The sequence below is a fragment of the Ochotona curzoniae genome, unplaced genomic scaffold, assembly GCF_017591425.1.
Source record: "Ochotona curzoniae isolate NIBS_2020 unplaced genomic scaffold, NIBS_Ocur_1.0 contig_3819, whole genome shotgun sequence".
NCBI classification, from domain to species: domain Eukaryota; kingdom Metazoa; phylum Chordata; class Mammalia; order Lagomorpha; family Ochotonidae; genus Ochotona; species Ochotona curzoniae.
This window is the reverse complement of record NW_024466004.1, coordinates 57,949,927-57,963,131: the sequence shown is the minus strand read 5'-3', so window position 1 is coordinate 57,963,131 and position 13,205 is coordinate 57,949,927.

The window sequence follows — 13,205 nt, the reverse complement described above, 5'->3', positions numbered from 1 at the left end:
TCTACAGGTTCACTCCCCCAGCACCTGCAGTGGCCAGGACTGGGTGAGCCCAAAGCCAGAAGCCAGGAAACACTCGGGGTCTCCCATGTATATGGCAGAAAACCTTAGAACTGAATTATCACTTGCTGCCATCAGCAGGAAGCTGGGATGTGCATCAGCAGGAAGCTGGAATCGAGGAGCCAGGAGCTTCTTCCAGATCTCCTATGTGGGTGCAGGGACCCAAGCACTTGAACCATCCTCTGCTGCTTTCCCAGGTATATTAGCTGGGAGCTGGATCAGAAGTGGAGCAGCTGGGACTAGAACCAGTGCTCATATGGGATACTGAGGACTCCGACAGCAGCTTAACACATTGTGCTACACCTACAGGCAGGCACTTTAAATCCTTATGTACCATTATTTGTCCTGGTAAGCAGGAGAAGCAACACAACACCTGAAAGGAAAATATGTGTGTGTGTTTATCTGAATGAGAGCACGGTACGGGGAAACGGGAATCCAATGTTGACCTCAGACATCATAACGTGTCTCTTTAGCACTTTCCTTCTTGACTGCTCAGACACCATCGAACAGCCCTGCTGAGTTGCCTCACATGCAGAAGTGGCCAAGGGCTGGACATGCATGCATTCATATGATCAGTCCTCACCCCCCAAGTAACTGCATCCTCAGTGGGGGCCTTCATGGAAGTAAGGAAGGGTAGTGAGGTTGCAGCCTGATGTCACAGAATGGCTGCCCTTAACAAGACACACCAGGGAGCTTGCTGCCTGTTCCTCTTCCCCTCCAGGATACTGTAACAAAGCAGGTGTCTGTGGACAAGCAGGGAAGAAGCCCCACCAGGCATGCACCGGTTTTACCAGATCTTGTGTGGTACAAGCAGTCTGCAGAACTCTGGGGGAAAAAAAATGTGTGAAGCTAAAGGCACTTGTGTGTGGTACTCTGTTATGGAGGCAAACCTGAGTAATACGCTCACCTCACCTTTGTGGCTAACAAAACACGCCTGATCTCTTGACTCCATCCTCCACACAGAACAATTGTCTTTGAACCACTAAGACATAATTTACTTTAGTTTGCTTGCCTTCTCCAACTTTTTCCTTTTAACTAGCTTAATTTTAACTGAATTCTGGATTTCCCTACCCACCCTCCTTTAAAAAAAAAAAAAGATTTATTTAACAGTATTTGAAAGACAGAGTAACAGAGAAGGAGAGAGAGAGGTCTTTCATCTGCTGCTTCAGTCCACAGATGTCTGCAACAGCCAGAACTGAGAAAGGACTAGGAGCCAAGAGCCTCTTCTGGGTCTCCCACGTGCGCATAGGGGTTCAAGACCTTGAGCCATCCTCTGCTGCTCTCCCAGGCCATAAGCAAGGAGCTGGATAGGAAGTGGAGCAGCTGGGACATGATCTAGCACCCATATGGGATACTGGTACCTTGGGCAGAGGTACACAGCTGGCTACACCATGGTGCTGGCCCCTCCCTCTTGCCTTCTTTCTAGTTTAAGTTCAAAAGCCCCTGAAAGATTTGTCCCCAAAGACAAGCTTCACACTTGAAGTTGGGCATGTACTACTCGTATCTGCAGGCTATCCTTTATCAGAAAATGGCTGGTGTTCCTGGGAGGGATGACTGTTACTGTGATCCTACCCACACCCTGCCCTTCCTACAGGCCTGGAGTGCCATTGTCTGTCTCACGTATTTGGTAGGTCCCCTCTGTGCAGCATGCACCACACTGGGCAGTTAGGCAGTGTGATTAATGTGCGCAGGAATTGAACAGGGGCAGCAAGCCTGTGCATGGGGAATAGACCATGAGAGGGTCTGCAGGAGGGGGACTGCCTAAGGGTCACAGCTGGTGGTGTGACACGGTGAGCAGGAGGCGGGGAAGGATTCCAGGCAGAACAGTGTGCGTGAAAGTGGCATGTCTGTGAACACAAGAACTTGAGAACTGTTTGCATGTGTGAATGCTGGAGATGGAACAAGGCTGGGTCGCTGCTGGGAAGCTTGCATCCTGTGACACTGGCATTCCACATGGGCTCCGGTTCGAGTCCCAGCGGTTCCACTTCCATTCCAGATCCCTCTCCCTGCTAATGGGCCTAGAAAAGCAGCAGAAGATGGCTCAAGCGCTTGGGCCCCTGCACCCAGGTGGGAGACTTGGAAGAAGCTTGTGGCTGCTGGCTTTGGCCTGGCCAACTCCCTGGCTGTTGAGGGCATTTGGGAAGTGAACAAATAGATCTTCCCTTCTCTCTGTGTGTCTAACTCTGCTTTCAAATAAATAGAACTTATTTTAAAAGGTTATTTATATATAATAAAGAGGGTGGAAGTGAATCTGAAGAGGTCTCAGCAGTTCCAGATTTTCATGTTCCGAGGCTTTCAGTGGGGAGGGTGGACTGAACAGGTGCAATTCACAGAAAGCACATCAGAAAGGCTAGCTGGAGACAGAGATGACCAGCCCCCAGCATTTGAACTCAAAACTGCCTGGCCTCATCCTCTGCTTTGGATGTCTTCTGTGCATTTGTTGGTCCCGGCAGAACCCTTTTTACAAGATCCAGGTGCTACTCCAAGCTAATACACATGATGGTGCAAGATTGGATGGAAGTCTAGTCCAAGTGTAATGTGTGGTTGTACTTGATTAAAATTTTCCTTTTTGTTGACATAAATTGTAAGCAGTGAACACACTGATGCAAAGTGTCAGGTTTAAAGGCTTCTGACACACGGCCTCCATTCATGTAACTGCAACTTGGGTCAAGAAACAGCATTTCCATCACCCTGAATATCCTCACATTCTCTTTTTTGCTAAGTTCCTCCATGCCCTTAGAAGCCACTCTTCGGTTTCTGTTTTCTGACATCAGTGTTGCCTTTTTAGAATGTCATAGAAATGGGTCATACTGTTTCTTCCCTCTTATGTCTGGATTTTGTAAAACAGTCACCCCAGCTGGCTGTATCAATGAGGTGTTTCTTACTGTGCAGTTAAACTCCGTAATGTGAATATGCCCCAATGTGATGACTCATTCATCCATTGCTAGCTGTTGTGAAGGACGCTGCTGTGAACATTTCTGCATAAATTTTGTTGGCTTTTGTTCTTATTTCTTTTGGTTATGCTTAGAGATGGATCATAGAATTAAAAAAAAAAAACCATGAGAGCCTTCCAATGTGCTTATGGTACCTATTTCTCTCTCTCTCTTTTTAAGATTCATTTATTTATTTGAAAGGTTCAGAGGGACAAAGTTCTAGCTACTGATTCACTTCCCAGATGGTCACAATGACCTGGGTAGACCCTGAAGCCCAGGGAGTTTATCCTGGTCTCCCACACGGATGGCAGGGTCTCCAACACTTGGGCCATCTTCCACTGCTTTTCTCCACCCCATGGAGCTGGATTGAAAGTGGAACAGCTGGGACTTGAACAGCACCCATTTGGGATGCTGATGTCACTGGCAGTAGCTTTACTCACTGTACCACAGTGCCTGGCCCATGGTACCTTTTTATGAAAGTCCTATTTGTTTGAAAAGCAGAGTGACCGAGAGTGGGGTACACGAAAAGAGAGAGAGAGATCTTTCATACAGTGGAACATTCCCAAATGCTGCAACACTTGGGGTAGAGCCAGGCTCAAACTGGGAGCTAGGTGCTTCATGTGGTTTTCCCATGTGGGTAGCAGGAACCAAGATACTGAGGTCACCATCTGTGCCTACTAGGAAGCTGAATCAGAAATGGAGGTGAGACTGGATCCTATGCACTGTGTGCTTGGGTACAGGCATCCCAAGCGATGGTTTAACCCGCTGTGCCACAATTCCCACTCCCATAATTTCTGTCTACCTCTCTACAGGAGGATCAAGGCTTTTTTCCACTTAAAAATGTTTTTGACTGATTTGCAATCATTCTTTATGTTCTTAGTGCTAAGTCCTTTTTCAGTTGTGTACATATCAAGTATTTTTTATTGTTTGAATGGTCTCAATAATAAGAATATTCAAGACTCATTTCTTTTTTTTTTAATTCAATTTTTGATTTTATGTAGAGAGAAGGAGAGACAGAAAGAGAGGTCTTTCATCAGCTGGCTCACTCCCTAAATGGTGGCAATGACCAGAGTTGAGCCAATATGAAGCCAGGAGACTGTTTTATACTAATTTTGATGAGGCACAATGTATCCTTTCTAAACAATGTATGCATGTCTTACAAGAGCCTTCACTATTCTATGGTATGAAAATATTCATCTTTATTTTCCTTAAGATTTAATGCTTTAAAATTTTTATTTACATCCTTAATCCCTCTTGACATAATTTTTGAATACCTTATGAAGGACATGTCAAGGAGAAATTGTTTTCTGTCTAAATGTGCAGTTATCCAAGTATCATTTGATAAAAACACATTTGCTCTCCTCACGATGTTGTTGAAAAAGCCGTTGGTTGGGCCCAGCACAGTGGCATAGTGGTTAAGGTCCTTGCCTTGCACGCACTGGGATCTCATATGGGCGCTAGTTCTAATCCGGGCAGCCCTGCTTCCCTTCCAGCTCCCTGCTTGTGGCCTGGGAAAGCAGTCGAGGGCGGCCCAAAGCTCTGGGACCCTGCACCCGTGTGGGAGACCTGGAGGAGTCTCCTGGCTTCGGATTGGCTCAGCACCAGCCATTGTGCTCACTTGGGGAGTGAATCATTGGATGGAAGATCTTTCTGTCTCTCCTCCTCTCTGTATTTCCGCCTTTCGAATAAAAATAAAATAAATCTTAAAAAAAAGAAAAAGCCATGGCTTCTCATGTCTGCATCTACTTCTGGACTCCTCCTCCTGTTCCACTTAAAATTATTGCTTGTCCTGTGCCAAGACCACAGGATTTTAGCTTCCCATCTAATTTATGATCATTCTTGAAATGAAATAAGGTTAAGTTACCATACTTGTGTGTATGTATGTGTGTGTGAGTTTGACTTTCAAATTAATAAATAAAATTAAAAAAAATTTTAATATGAAAAAGAGAGAGATCTTCCATTTGCTGCTTATGCCCCTAATTGCCACATTACCATAACTGGCCAACCAAAGCCCAGACCAGGAAGTTTCCTTCTGGTCCCCTGAGTGGTACAAGCCCAACACTTGGGACATTCCTTTCTCTTTCCCAGATCATAGCGGACTGAGATTGGAATGGATATCAAATGGGACATCATTGGATACAGAGCTGCAAGGTTTTTATGCACTAAAACAACATATGCACTCCATTTCCTAGGAAGATGACAAAGCAAAAGAAAACTAGAGGTTAAGTGGAGGTTCCTACAAGAATACAAAAATGTAAGTTTGTGATATATTCTTTGTTTCTAGCAAGAACTATAGACAAAAGAAACTCAGAGTATAGTAGCTAGCCCTACAGGGCAGCAGGTTGCACTGGCAATGCAGGCGTTCCATATTGGAGTATGCTGCTTCGAGTCCCAGCTGCTCTGCTTCCGATCCGTCTCCCTGCCCATATGCCTGGAAAAGCAGTGGAAGATGGCCCAAGCACACGGGCTCCTGCCACTCATGTGGAAGACCGGTTGGAGGTCCTGGTCCTGGCTTTTGCCCTGCCATGCCCTGCCTGCTGTGACCATTTGGGAAGTGACCCAGAGGATGGAAGTTCTCTCTTTCTTTCTCTTTTACTCTGATTTTTAAACAAATCAATAACGAGAGCATGAATAAGAGAGAAAGGCCCAGCATGGTAGTCTAGTGGCTAAAGTCCTTTTGCCTTGCACGTGCCATGATCCCATATGGGTACCAGTTCATATCCCGACTGCTCTACTTCCCTTCTAGCTCCCTGCTTGTGACATGGGAAAACAGTAGAGGATGGCCCGAAGCTTTGGGCCCTGGCACCCATGTGGGAGACCCAGAAGAAGCTCCTGGCTTCTGGTTTTGGATTAGCTGAGCTCTGGCTATTGCGGCCACTTGGGGAGTGAACCAGTGGAAAGAAGATCTTTCTCTCTGTCTCTCTTCCTCCTTATATCTGCCTTTCCAATAATAAATAAGTCTTTAAAAGGGGGGGCAGGGCAGGGGAGAGAAGAAATTCCATGTATATCTCATGAAGCCTTAATGCTGATTTCTCTTGTAAAATCACTCATATTCCTTGGTGATTGTGTTAACATGCAGGCTTTGATCTGAACACCAACTCGGAAGTGCCCTTGGTAGAGCTGGGAGCCTATGTGTGCTTCTAGTCACCTTTTGGCTAAATGTGCTGTATGAGATTTAGAATGGGCAAGCAGAATAACTTCCTAGGCTGAAATGTTTTCTACTCATTTCTGCGCTAAGCAAGGCCACCTTGAGCGCCATAAGCCATGCAGTTGCCCTGGGAGTGGTTTACACCCTACCAAGCCTTGGGTAGCTTCACATCTTATTTGGAACCCACTAAGCCAACAAAATGAAATTTTGTTTGCTTTAAGGATAGAGAATTAAAAACAATGCGTCTAGACTATAAAGATTGTTGCACTTGTTCTATTTTCAGCCAAAGCCAATCTCCACCCTGCCTCGGCCACCACACCCTTTCTAATTCTGAGATAGGGTCACATGAACTTGGCACCATTTTGACACTGTTTGAAAAACTTGGGGCCCACACTGTGGTATAGCAGCCTAAGTCTCTACCTGCAACACTGGCATCTCATTTGGGCACCAGATCCAGCCCACTGCTTACAGCATGGGAAAGCAGAGGGTGACCCAAGTGCTTGGATCCCTTCAACCACATGGGCAACTGGGAGGAGGCTCCTGGTTCCTGATTTCAGATTGACCCAGCTCTGGCCATTGTTGCCATTTAGGAGTGAACCAATGGATGGAACATTTCTCTCTTTCTGTCACTCCTCTCTGTAACCCTACCTTTCAAATAAAAATAAACAACAAAAAAGAAAAAGAAAGAAAAATAGTCCACAGTAAAATTCTCCTTTTACATGTAACTGTAACGTAACTTGAATACTTAACTCCGGCTTAAATTAATGCGGGAAGCCAAACAAATCTGTAATGTCCAACCCTGTATCTCAAAGATTCTTATTGACTTGTTCATAGATTTTCACAAACCATAGCTAGCATTGTGGCACAGTGTATTAAACTGCTGCCTGAGACATTAGCATCCCAAATGGGCATTGGTTTGAATCCTGCCTGCTCCACTTTGAGCCAGTTTCCTACTGATGCACTTGAAAAGCAGTGGAAGATGGCCCAAGGACTTGGGCTCCTGCCAAACATGTGAACGGCCTCAACAGGGCTTCTGGCTTCAGCCTGGCCTAGCTCTACCTGTTGCAGCCATTTAGAAAGCAGATGGAAGATTCTCTCTCTTGCTGTTTCTGTTTCTGTGTCTCTATTTCTCTGCCTTTCAAATGAATAAATCTTTCTTAAAAGAAAAAAAAAACTTAACGCAGTCATATACATCTGGAAAATTGGGGTTAAACCCAATTAAAATGCAGGACTCATCAGAACCAGCAATTTCCAGCAAGCTGACTCAGTGCACCTTGTTTAAGCAAGCTTATTTGATTGAAAACTCCTTTTTCCTGCACCACCAAAGAATGCTCTGTGTACACAATTTGGAAATTTCTGGTTGTGATGGACAGTGTTGTTTGTTCTTCGTAACAATCTCTTGCTTTGTTCCCTCTGCATGGGGGCAATTGGCGGGGGAGTGGGGGGTGGGTAACATGTTTTGTCCCAGAGTGAAGTGCCATCTCAGCTCCCAAGAATGAACAGTGGTTGGACCAAACCACATAACCTTGGTCTTATTCCCTTGCCAAGTGATCAACTAAAGCATTGGTGTGCAATGTAATGCTGGCCAACAAAGTCTGAGAGGACAATCTTCTGGCAAGTTCTCTAGGAACATTTATTTCAAGCTTAAAGACATACAGATGGGTCTGGTGCTGTGGCGTAGTACATTAATGCTCCACCTGCCACACCTGCGTTCCATGGTTCCAGTCCCAGATGCTCCACTTCTGATCCAGCTCCCTGTCAATAACCTGGGGAAACTAGGAAATATGGCTTAAATCCCTAGACTCCTGTACCCACATGGGAGACCCAGAATAAGCTCTTGGTTCCTGGCTTCAACTCAGCTCTGGTCATTGTAGTCATTTGGGGAATGAAATAGTAGATTAAAGATCTATCTCTCTCTCCTCTATGTATCTCTACCTTTGTGATTAAAAATAAAATAATTTTTTTGAAGATTTATTTTTTACTAGAAAGGCAGATTTATAGAGGGAAGGAGATTTAGAGAGAGAGAAAGATCTTCCATCTGCTGGTTCACTTCTCAAGTGGTTGGCTCACTTCTCAATTGGCTTCCCAGAGCTGAACAAATCTGAAGCCAGGAGCTTCTTCCAAGTCTTCCATTTAGGTACAGGGTCCCAAGGCTATGGGCTGTCCTTGACTGCTTTCCCAGGCCACAGAAGGGAGCTGAAGGGGAAGTGAAGCAATCAGGACACGAGCTGGTACCCAAATGGGATCCTGATGTTTGTAAGGAGAAGATTTAGCCACTGAGCCATCATGCAAGGACCAAAAGAAATATTTTTTTTTAAAAGATGCTACTTGAGGCTCCTGTACACCATACCTGAGTGCTTGGTTTGAAGTCCCAGCTTGGCTTCCAGCTTCAGCTTCCTGCTGACACCCACCCCCAAGAGATGGCAGGTTCAGGACATTGGGCCTCTGCTGCCCACATGGAGACCCAGGCTGAGTTCTAGGCTGCTGGCTTTGGACCTGTCCAACCCCAGCTGTTTCAGACATTTATAGGATGTAGGAGGTTTGTCTATCTACCCCTGCCTGTTTCTTTCCCTGTGTGTCTTCTTTTGAGATAAATGAAATAAACAAATAAATAAAAACTCAAACAAAACCAAAGACAGCCAAGACAGCGACATCTGCCTGTCTTCCTCTGGACTCTGGATCTGAGCTGAGCACCACAGCAGCCGTGTGAGGATTCTGCAGGGGACAGCTGACATGCCAGGGACTCAGGGGCAGATGCAAAGGGCTCCATCCTGAAGAACAGCACCCAGCAAGAGATCTCACCAGCCCTGGGAGGTCATGCATGGGGAGGCTGGGCTGGTCCAAAGGCAGGTTGTCTCACATGGGTGCAGGAGCCCAAGGATGTGGGACATCCTCTATTGCCTTCCCAGATGCTTTCTTAGGGAGCTGGATCAGAAGTGGAGAAGTTAGGACTCAAACCAGCACCCATATGGGAAGCCAATCACAGATGGAGGCTTAACCTGATAAGATACAACAGTGGGCCCTGAATTTTCTTATATTAGCAGTTTAACATCCAGCTGTTGGGTGTGGAGGGATAGAGGTGCTACTGGAGTCTTCCTAAAGCTGTGGGCATGACATTCAGAGTGTGGTTTGGAAATCAAACTAAAAAGCTTCTCTATGGCAAGGAAATGATCAACAAAGTGAAGAGGCAACCAACAGAATAGGAGAAAAATCTTTGTACACTACACATCAGAAAGGAGACTAATATCCAGGATTTCAAAGAGCCTTAGAAACTCAACAGCCACAAAATAAACAACCCTATTAAGAAATGGGCAAAGGACATGAGTAGGCATTTCAAAACAACAAATTCAAATGGCTAGTAGACCTATGAAAAACTGCTCAAGCTCTCCAGTTACTAGGGAAATACAAATAAAAACCACATTGAAATTCTACCTAACTCCGATGAGATTGGCCTACATTCAGAATTCTACTAACAGCACCTACTGTTGTGGATGTGGGGGAAAAGGTACCCTACTGTGCTTGGTGGGAGTGTGGACTAGTGCAGTCACTATGGAAGTCATTGAAAATTGATCTGTTTAACCCAGCTATCCCACTCCTGGACATACATCCAAATGAGGTGAAATCTGCATACAAGAAAGCCACCTGCTTCTCTGTATTAATAGCAGCACAATTCACAATAGTGAAGACATGGAAACAACCTAGATCCCCATCAAAAGAGGAATAGATCAAAAAAAAAAAATACTGTGGTATGTCTACTCCATGGAAAACTACACATCTATGAAAAAGAATGAATGAAATTATACTCTTTGCAACAAAATGGTCCCAACTGCGGACCACTATGCTCAGTGAAGTTAGCCAGTTCCCAAAAGACAAATACCATATGTTCTCTCTGATATAAGGCAGCCTTCATGGAAAATACAAAATGACTAGCAATGTAGGTAGACAAGCATATACATATATCCTCATAGATGAACTATATAATGGAGACTAGCACACCAGCAAGTGAAGACACATCGCAGATGCATCTCTACTCCTAATGAAACTTAAATATACCTGGAAAAGTTAATACTAGATTTTCTACCATTGCTTATACCTACAATGCCATGATACGCTTATTTTTAAAATTATTTTAAAGATTTTCATTGGGAAGGCAAATTTACAGGGAGAAAGAAAAATAGATCTTCCATCTGATGATTCACTTCCCAAATAGTCACAATGGTCAGAACTCAGCTGATCTGAAGCCAGAAACCAGAAGCTTCCTGCTAGTCTCCTATACAGGTACAGGATCCCAAGGACTTCGGTCATTTCCCTTGCTTTCCCAGGCCATAAGCAGGCAGCTGGATTGGAAGTGGAGTAGCTAGGATATGAACCAGCACCCATATGGGATGCTGCACTAGGAGGTGAAGCCTGTTGAGGCATTGGGTTAGCCCTGCCATGACACACTTAATAACAGAATGTTAAACTTGTAACTGTTACTAAAGGACTATGCTATTGTAACAATATGGGGCAAAGTGGTGGTGGTTGGGGGTGGGGGATAAAGAATGGAGGGGAAGGAAGAGGAGGGGGATAGGGGAATCCCTATACCTAGAAAAACTGAATTATGGAAAACAGTAATAGCAATTTACAAATGCATTTAAAAAGGAGAGAGAAATGTCTGTTGCTAAAAGTACTGAACAGGTCCTCCCATCGTTCCTGGGACCTGCACTCTACATTGAGATGAGTGACTCTAACATTACCATTTTCAAAGTCTCCAAGTTGGAAAATCCCACATGTATCGCTCAGCTGTGGGGACAGGCTAGGAGAGCAATCATCGAAAGCCGGTAAGGCTGGAACCCACAAGTAACTGCCCAGGGAAGGAGGCGGAGCACCAGCTCACAGCAGCCCCAGCCCTCCCCATGGGCTCTGCATGATGTGCCCCGTGGCTGCACCAAGGTGGCCTTCCACTTGGCAGTCACTTGGTGTTGAGTCTTACTGGTGTGTGTGTAGGTGGGGGCGTTCTTCTCCTCCAGGACCTCCCCACCCACAGCCCCCAAATCCTGCCTAAGCTCCACCTCTGTGACTCAGTCCCCACTGAGCAACCTTTTGGAAGAATTTGTTGCAAAGGCCCAGGCAGTCTGAAGCATGCCTGTGTACTGCACACTTTTTATCAGGCACACCACAGGGTTCTCTCTCACTCTTTCACTACTACCACGGGGAGTGACAGTTGTGGAACCTTGATGGATGCCGAGCAGTATCCAAGTCAGCCCAAACACCAGGTGCAGTACTGACATTCAGTTCTGACCCTCAGTCATACCAATCATATTTCAAGGGCTCTGTGGCAAACTGGCTACCATTTTGGACACTTTGCCATGTGAAGTTTCCTATAGGTTATCCAGCACACTGGGAAACTCTTAAAGCTAGGGATGATACAGACTGCACAGCTCTGCCCAGAAATGCAAATTGCCTACCTAAAGGAGAAAACCTGTGGGATCATGGGAAGAGAAACTCACCCTCATTGTGAAGATACTCCAGTGACAGGAACATCTTTTAGCTTGCAACCTACCCTTCTTTGCCCTCTCCCTGCTTTTGCTGCTTAGTGTAGTAGCCAGCTTCCACCTATTCTGCTTGCCAGTTTGCTCTGTTGCTCACTGCTCACACCCCTTGACTTCTTCTCCAGGCTCAGTCTATCTTTTCCTGTGACAGGGGTCATATCCTGCAACAGGGTGGGCTGGATTGCAGACGTAGCTTTCTATCACTTCCTATGACCTTCTATCACTTCCTGTGACAGGGAATGTGAAGTTGCCTGGACCTGGGCTACCTCACGTCGCCTCCTCTGTCCCAGGCTGAGTCACATCAGGCGTTCCCATCTAAGGTTTATCTCCAAGGTTCTCTGTGATCGTTGCTTTGTTCTCTTGGACCCACACCCGTGTTTAAAATGAACTGCTTTCTTAGGTAATAATTGGCTTGCCCTCCCATGTTTGTCAATGGGGGTTATTTATATTACTAGCCAAAACCTCTGGCCAGCATAAGACAATGAGAATTCTCATGTGCAGTTGAAGTCATTCCGGCCGACCTTGGACAACAGAGCTGGGTGTGGAGCACAGCAGCCTCACCTCTGTTCCTTGTGCGATTTCCAGGCATTGGAAATCACCATCACTTCCCATGTCCATGTCGCTGTCCCCACATCCTCACAGGTCCTGAGTCAGAAGCCCCCTGACTACAGTATTGCTCCAGATATTTTTTTCTTTTTTTAAAGATTTATTTTATCTTTATTGGAACGGCAGATTCACAGAAAGGAGAGATAGATAGAAAGATGTTCCGTTCTCTGATTCACTCCCCAAGTGGCAGAAACAGTCAGAGCTGAGCCGACCTGAAACCAGAAGCCAGGAGCTTCTTCCTGGTCTCTCACATGGGGGCAGGGTCCCAAGGACTCGGCCCATCTTCTACTGCTTTGCCAGCTCACACACAGGGAGCTGGATGGGAAATGGAGCATCTGGGACATGAATCAGCACCCATCTGGGACCCTGGCAATTGCAAGGTGAGGATTTAGCCACTGAGCCATTGTGCTGGGCCCAGGATTGCTCCAGGATTCCTTCAAGCTCAAAAAGGGCTTCCATTTCAAAGAAGGGGACACTTCGGACAAACAACCAAACAGGACGTATTTGTACAAAATGGTTTCTGGGAAGTAGAAAGTTGAGGAAATTCTGCGAGGTTGGCCAGGGCATATTCAAGGACAGCACATGGCTGGAGGAAGCAGAAGCACAGGAAGCAAATGGTCATTTCCAAATCCCCGTTCTTGGTTAGAGTGAAAGTAAGGGCCTTCCCCATCATGTTCACTGAGCTATGACAGCTAGCCGGACATGAGCCTGTGGGTGTGCAGGGGGCAGACAGAGCAGGGGCTTTTCTGTGTGACAGGACCTTTAATCAAGAGAGCACTTAACCATCCGAAGTCTAGCCGTGGCTGGATCACCTGGGTCGCTGCCCTTTCTCCCAGGCTGGGGCAGCTTAGGGGAAGCTCACGTGCCGGGCTGTTATAATGTCCCAGCGATCTCCCAGACACTGTGCAGGGCGGGAGAAAGAGAGCCCAG